This window comes from Rhinopithecus bieti, unplaced genomic scaffold (assembly GCF_001698545.2).
Source record: "Rhinopithecus bieti isolate Rb0 unplaced genomic scaffold, ASM169854v2 scaffold_37857, whole genome shotgun sequence".
Lineage (NCBI taxonomy): Eukaryota > Metazoa > Chordata > Mammalia > Primates > Cercopithecidae > Rhinopithecus > Rhinopithecus bieti.
The window spans coordinates 1,787,061-1,794,780 of NW_016816299.1; the positions used below are offsets into that span (position 1 = coordinate 1,787,061).

The window sequence follows — 7,720 nt, forward strand, 5'->3', positions numbered from 1 at the left end:
ATTCACTACTTGGAGTATTTCTCATTTGTACGTGTTGGAAACAGTTCAAATCATTTCTTCTTGCTACTTTGAAATATACAATATATTACTGCTAATTTTAGTCACCCTACTATGCCAGCAAATATTAGAACTCATACCTTCTATCCAACTGTATATTTGCACCCATTAACTCACCTCTCTTCATCTACCTCTCCCTCTCACTTGCCCTGACTAGCCTCTGGTATCTATAATTCCACTCTCTATTTCCATGAAATCCATGGTTTTAGCTCTCACATAAGAGTGAGAACATATGATATTTGCATTTGTGTGACTAACTTATTTTACTTAGCATAATGACCTCTAGTTCCATCCATGTTGCTGCAAATAACATGATTTCATTCATTTTTATGGCTGAATAATTTTTTATTAGGTATGTATAACATATTTTTAGTCATTCATCTATTAATGGACACTTACATTGATTCCATATCTTGGCTATTGGGAATAGTGCTGCAATAAGCATGGAAGTGCAAGGTGTCTCTTGGATATATTGATTTCTTTTTTTTTTTTTTTTTTTTTTTTTGAGACGGAGTCTCGCTCTGTCGCCCAGGCTGGAGTGCAGTGGCCGGATCTCAGCTCACTGTAAGCTCCGCCTCCCGGATTTACGCCATTCTCCTGCCTCAGCCTCCCGAGTAGCTGGGACTACAGGCGCCCGCCATCTCGCCCGGCTAGTTTTTTTTTTTTTTTTTTTGTATTTTTTAGTAGAGACGGGGTTTCACCGTGTAGACCAGGATGGTCTCGATCTCCTGACCTCGTGATCCGCCCGTCTCGGCCTCCCAAAGTGCTGGGATTACAGGCTTGAGATTTCTTTTTCTTTTGATAATTACCCAGCCTTGGAATTGCTGGATCACGGGTAGTTATATTTTAGGTTTTCTTTTCTTTGTGAAAAAATGTCTGTACTGTTTTCCATAGTGGTTGTACAAATTTACAATTTCTCCAACAGTGTATAAGAGTCCCCTTTCTCTGCATCCTTGCCAGCATCTGTTATTTTTATCTTTTTAATAATATCTATTATAGCAGGCATAAGATGATATCTAATTATAGTTCTGACTTGCATTTCCCTGATAATTAGTGAAGTAGAGTATTTTTTTACATACCTATTAAGCATTTGTATGTCTTCTTTTGAGAAATGTCTATTCATGTCCTTTGTCAATTTTGTAATGGAATTATTTGGTATTTTACTATTGAGTTGTTTGAGTTTCTTACGTATTCTGGATATTAGTCCCTTGTTGAATGTCTATTTTGCAAATATTTTCTCCCATTGAACAGTTTATCTCTTCACTCTGCTGTTTTTTTTGTTTTGTTTTGTTTTGTTTTGTTTTTGTTTTTTTTTTTGTCGTGCAGAAAACTTTAAATTTAATATCATCTCATTTATCTATTTTTGTTTCTGTTATCTGTACTTCTGAGGTCTTAGTCATAAAACATTTGCCTAGACCAATGTCCTGAAGCATTTTTCCTAGGTTTCCTTCTAGTAGTTTTACAGTTTCAGGTCTTACATTTAAGTCTTTAATCAAACTTGGGTTGAATGCTGTATATGGTGAGATACAGGGGTCCAGTTTCATTCTTCTGGATATGGATATTCAATTTTCCCAGCACCATTTATTGAAAAGAGCATTTTTTCTCCAGCGTGTGTCTTTGGTACATTTGTCAAAAATTAGCTGGGTGTAAGTATGTGGCTTTACTTTTGGGTTCTCAATTCTGTTCCACTAGTGTATATGTCTTCTTTTTTACTAATATCATGCTGTTTTGGTTACTATAGCTTTGTCATTCATTTTGAAGTCACATAGTGTGAAGCCTCCAACATTCTTCTTTTTTTCTCAGAATAGCTTTGTCTATCTGGGCTCCTTTACGGTTTCAAACAAATTTGGGGATTTTTAAAAATATTTCTGTGAAAAATAGCATTGGTAGTTTGATAGGGATTACACTGAATCTGCAGATAGCATTGAGCAGTATGGTCACTTTAATAATATTAATTATTCTGATCCATGAACATGGAGTGTATCTCCATTTGTTTGTGTCATCTTCAACATCTTTTCAGTAGGTTTGTATAGTTTTACTTATAGAGATCTTCACCTCCTTGGTAAAATTTATTCCTGGGTAATTTTTTTTTTTAAGCTACTGAAAACGAGATTACATTCTTTAATTTTTTTCAGAAGGAGAAAGATTTTATTGGCACAGACATGTCTTATTAACTTGACAGAATTAAGCAGTAATTTAAAAAAAAGTAAAAGATAGTTTCTCTAAAACTAGTTTCATTATGGTCAGCAGGTCAGAAGCAGATTGTAACCACTCAGTTTCGGTTTAAGCCACAACATTAGGAAGCAATCTGTAAAACTAGTATAGTTTCTTCAACTATTAAACTTGTTCATTCACATGATTGGCTGAGGTGCACAAAAATAAAACTCCTACTAAAAAGGAATCATGCCAGGGACAAGACCAGAGATAGTTTCTGACATTGCAAAACTCGATAGGTGCAGGAACCCTGGGAGAATGTGACTTTCTCCAAAGGGTTACCATACCATCATATCGCCTCTGAACTTTTCACAAATGTGGAAAGCTGCTTGCTTAGAGGTACTGCTCACACTGGAGAATTTGTCATCTCATTAAAATCTCCACTTTTCATTACTGGGTCTCTGTCTTGCTCTCTGAAGATGCATAGGTAGAGGAGGCGGTGGGGGAGCGGGGGAATGCAGCCAGAGCCAGGGCAGCAGGCACTACCTACAGCACTAGTCTTTTGGAAAAAAACACATGGTGCTTGCATCAGTGGCTTATGTGGTCTAACTGTCTGCACTATGGCTGTCAGTCCACTGAATGAGCTGGGAGGTATCCGCAATTTGGTGTGTATTATTGGAAGATAGCTCTGGTGGGTCATGGATAGGTTAGAACCAATCCAGTTCAGGCCCTGTCTCAGACTTGTATCTTATGTGAACTCAAAAAATAAAAAAAAAAAAACACTTCTACCTCCATCTCACCCCCATCCCTGACTATATTCAGGGAAAGACTCCCCCAGGAATGGCCAGCCAGGCCTGCAGCAGATTAGATCTTTTCCCAGTACTGCTCAGTGTGTGGAATTTCAGCCACCACTTTGATTCAATTCCATAGTGATCTTGTCCTCTGAGGATTTTGAAGAAGTTATTGTCACAGATAATGGCCTTCAGCCCCATCCATGTCCCTGTAAAGAACATTATCTTGTTCACTTTTATGGCTGTATGGTATTCCACGGTGTATATGTACCACATTTTCTTTATCCAGTCTATCGTTGATAGACATATAAGTGGAAGTTAAATGATGAGAACACATGGACACATAGAGGGGAAAACACCCACGGGGGACTGTTGCAGGGAAGAGAGTGGGAGAAGAGAGGAGATCACGAAAAATAACTAATGGGTACTAGGCTTAATATCTGAGTGTTGAAATAATCGGCACAACAAACGTCCATGACACAAGTGTACCTATGTAACAAACCTGCACGTGTACCCCTGAACTTAAAATAAAATTTAAAAAATAAGGAAGCCATTATTACCCAGTCCCTGTTCGGGGATTTGCAACCAGTCAGTAGGACATGCTGTCCTCTACTTTGCAGCCCAGGATGCAGATGGCATGGCCTCCATCATCTTGGTGTTCTTTGAACTTGTACAACAGGAAATCCGAATACACAGAGAAGGCTTCCTCCACTGGGTCATTTTTGCAGATCTTGGCCATGATGTCCTTTGTGCTGTTGGAGATACGGTAAGAACTGCATCCATAGTGCTTGCCCTCTTTGTAGATCTGGCCAGGTTTGCAGGTCTTGCTGCACTTGGGGGAGTCTCCTTTCCCCACATATGGAGCCATGGATGTGATGCTCACAGGGAGGGAGGGATGGGGAAAGGTCTGCAACCTACATGAGAGTCATAGATGCCACCAGAAACCAGGCCTTTTCTTGTCCAGAAGTTCCAAGCTTCATTGGTATAACCACTGTTGCAGCCGTCCCCACACCAACAGGTGAGCTTGTCCTCCGTGGACACCTCTATATGACTCCCTCCCCCGCCCCCTGTTGGGGTGGATGCAGATCCAGTCAGAGATGGCTTTCAAAGCCCCCAAAGCCCAGCAAAAGCCATAGGAGCCCTGCTCTCTGATCTCTCCGAGGTCAGTCTGGCCACTGTTACTGTGGATCAAAGCTTTCAGGCAGATTTATGTCTTAGAAAACTGAACTCTCTGGGGCAGCTTGGATCTGCCCAGCTTGGATCTGCCCAGCTTGGATCTGCCTGTACCACACGGCCTCCTCAGGTAGCTCATTCCATTTTGCGGAAGTTGTGCCCGGCCTGCTGCGTAGTGTTTGGTTTGTTGATATAGTTGACTAGCTGTTCGGACAAGGGGTGGAAATAGGGTCTGCTTCCTGCACTGGCCAGCACCAGCAGGCAGCAGAGGGAGGTCAAGAGCCACCTTAAGTCTGAAGATGGATCCTGGATCAACATTTCTGAGTTCATAGATTCATCAAGATGAATGTACCTCAGCTACATTCTCCTCTGACAGAAGGTACTGTGGGATCAGTTTTTCCAGCATACCAAAAGGTGCTAGGTCTTCCTTTGAACCCAACAGTGTTTGCTTTTAGTGGGTGTGGGGTCTCTGTTAGGTCAGGTAGAGGAATGTGGGGCGTGGGTTATAATCCTTCTCCTGGCACAAGCCTGTTAACTTCCTCAGTCAGTGCAGAAGTCTAGGTGCAGGGCGTGTCCTCCTTTTCCATATGCCCCATCTGATCGTCCATTCTCTACTCTTGCATTTTTAATTTATTTCTCAGCCAGTTTATTATGGGTTCCCAGAAATGCTACTAATTTTAGTACATTGATTTTGTATCCTGTAATTTTAATACATTTGTTAACCAGATCTAATAGTTTTTTGGTGGAATTTTTTTTTTTTCTAGATGGAGGATCATATCATCAGCAAAGAGGGACAATTTGACTTTGTCTTTTCCAATTTGGACGCTGTGTGTGTGTGTGTGTGTGTGTGTGTGTGTGTGTGTGTGTATTTTCCTCCTGCCTGGTTGCTCTGGCTAGGACTTCCGGTATTATGTTGAGTAGGAGTGATGACAGCAGGCATTCTTGTCTTGTTTCATCTCTTTGAGAAAAGGCTTTCAGCTTTCACCCATTCAGTTTGATGTCAGCTGTGGTTTTGTCATACATGGTCTTTATTGGATTGAGGTATGTACCTTTAATACCTAGTTTGTTGAGGGTTTTTATCATAAAAGGAGGTTGGACTTTATCAAGTGCTTTCTCTGCATCTATTGAGATTATTGTATGTCTTTTGTTCTTCATTCTGTTAATGTGACATATCACATTTATTGATTGAGGTAAGTTGAATCATCTTTGCCTCCCTGGGATAAATCCCACATTATGATGGTATATTATTGTTTTCATGTACTATTGGATTCTGTTTCCTAGTATTTTGTTGAACATTTTTGCATCTAAATTTATCAGGATATTTTCTTGCCTGTAGGTTTTTTTTTTTCTTTATTTTTATTGTGTCCTTGTCTGGCTTTAGTATTGGGGCAACGTTTGCTTCACAGGATGAGTTGGGAAGAATTCACTCATCTTCAATTTCCTGGAATAGTTTGAGGGTAATTGGTGTAACTTCTTTTTTGAAAGTTTGTTTATGTAGACTTGTTCACAGTAGTCTTTGATTAACTTTTATATTTCTGTGTTATCAGTTGTAATGTCTTCTTTTACATTTTGCTTTTGTTTATTTTGGCCTTCTCTCTTCTTTTTTCTTGGTTAACCTAGCAACTGGTTTATCGATTTTCTTTATATTTTCAAAAGAAACAATTTTTCATTTTACGAATTCTTTGTATTTGAGTCACTATTTTGTTTAGTTTCACTCTGATTTTTGTTTTTTCTTTTTTTTTTTTTTTTTAGTGTGGCTTTGATTTGTTCTTGCTTCTCTATTTTCTTGAGGTACATTGTTAGATTGCTTATTTCAAATGTTTCTATTTTTTGGTGCAGGCATGTATTGCTATAAACTTCCTTCTTAGCCCTGTTTTTGCTGTATTTTATAGGTTTTGTACTTTGTGTTTTGATTTTCATTTGTTTCAAGACTTTTTTTTTCATATTTTTCTTAATTTCTTCCTTGACCAAATTGCCATTCAAGAGCACGTTGTTTAATTTCCATGCATGTGTACAATTTCCCGTTATTTTTATTGATTTATAGTTTTATTCCATTGTAGTTTGAGAAGACACTTGATATGATTTCAATTTTTAAAAATAAGAACTAAAATGAAGAACTATTTTGTGTCCTAACATATGATCTATCTTGGAGAGTGCTCCGTGTGCTGATGATAAAAATGTATTCTGTAGCTATTGAATAAAATGTTCTGTAAATGTCTTTTAGGTCCATTTGGTTTAGTGTGTAGTGTAATTCTAAAATTTTTTTGTTAATTTTCTCTCTAGATTGTCTGTCTAATGCTGAAAATGGGGTGTTGAAGTCCCCAACTATTATTGTATTGGAGTCGTTGACTCCCTTAAGATCTAATAATGTTTCCTTTATTTATCTGGGTGCTCCTTTGCTGGGTGCATAGATTTTCAGAATGGTCATAGCCTCTTGCTGAAATGATCCTTTTATCATCACATAGAATCATCTTTTTTGTCTCATTTTACTGTTTTTGATGTCAAGTTTGTTTTATTTGATGTAAGTATATCTACTCTGGCTCACTTTGTGTTTCCGTTAACATGGAATTTTAAAAAAATCCCTTTATTTTTAGTTTGTGCATCTTTAAAAGTGATATGAGTTTCTTATAGGCAGCATATAATCCTGTCATTGATATGGTGTGACTCTGTGTCCCCACCCAAATTTCATCTTGAATTTTAATCCCCACATGTCAAGGGAGGAGCCTGGTGGGAGGTGATTAAATGATGGAGGCAGTTTTCCGTATGCTGTTCTCATGATAGTGAGTGAGTTCTCACAAGATCTGATGGTTTTATGTGTTGGGCAGTTCCTCCTTCACATGCTCTCTCTCTCCCACTGTCTTGTGAAGAAGGTGTCTGCTTTCCCTTCCACTATGATTCTAAGTTTCCTGAGGCTTTTCCAGCCATGCAGGATTCTTTCCTTTATAAATTACGCAGTCTCAGGGAAGTTCTATACAGCAGTGTGAAAATGGACAAATACAGTCATTTTTTATCCATTCAGTCTATATCTGTTAATCAGAAGTTTCATTCATTTATATTCAAGATTGTTGTTAATATGTGATTGGCATTGGGTGCCAGGGTAGTGTATTTCTGACATTGTATTAATTAATTTCTGATTGTTTTGTATATATTTTTTCTTCTCTTTCTCTCTTATTGTTTAGCATTGTGGTTTAGTGGTTTTCTACAGTGGCAATATTTGAGTCTTTTCTCTTATTTGTGTTTTCTCTACCAGTTGATTTTACATTTGTGTGTGTTTTCATGATGATAGGTGTCAATCTTTCGCTTCCAGGTATAGGATTCCATTAAGCACTTGTAGTGCTGATGTAATGGTGATGAATTTTCTGCACTCTTGCTTTTACAGGAATGACGTTATTTCTCCTTCATTTATGAAGGATAACTTTGCTAGGTACAATATCCTTGGCTGACAGTTTTGTTTTGTTTCTTATATAACTTATATCATGTCATTCTCTCCTAGCCTGTAAAATTTCTGCTGAGAAATCTGCTATTAGTCTGCTATTAGTTTCTTC

At 38.2% G+C, this 7,720-nt stretch overlaps 1 pseudogene; it reads right to left on the minus strand.

The window, feature by feature from the left end:
* Positions 1-3,075: 3,075 nt before the first annotated feature.
* On the minus strand, positions 3,076-4,493 carry LOC108517014 (cathepsin B pseudogene; annotated as a pseudogene).
* Between the last annotated feature and the right edge of the window lie 3,227 nt (positions 4,494-7,720).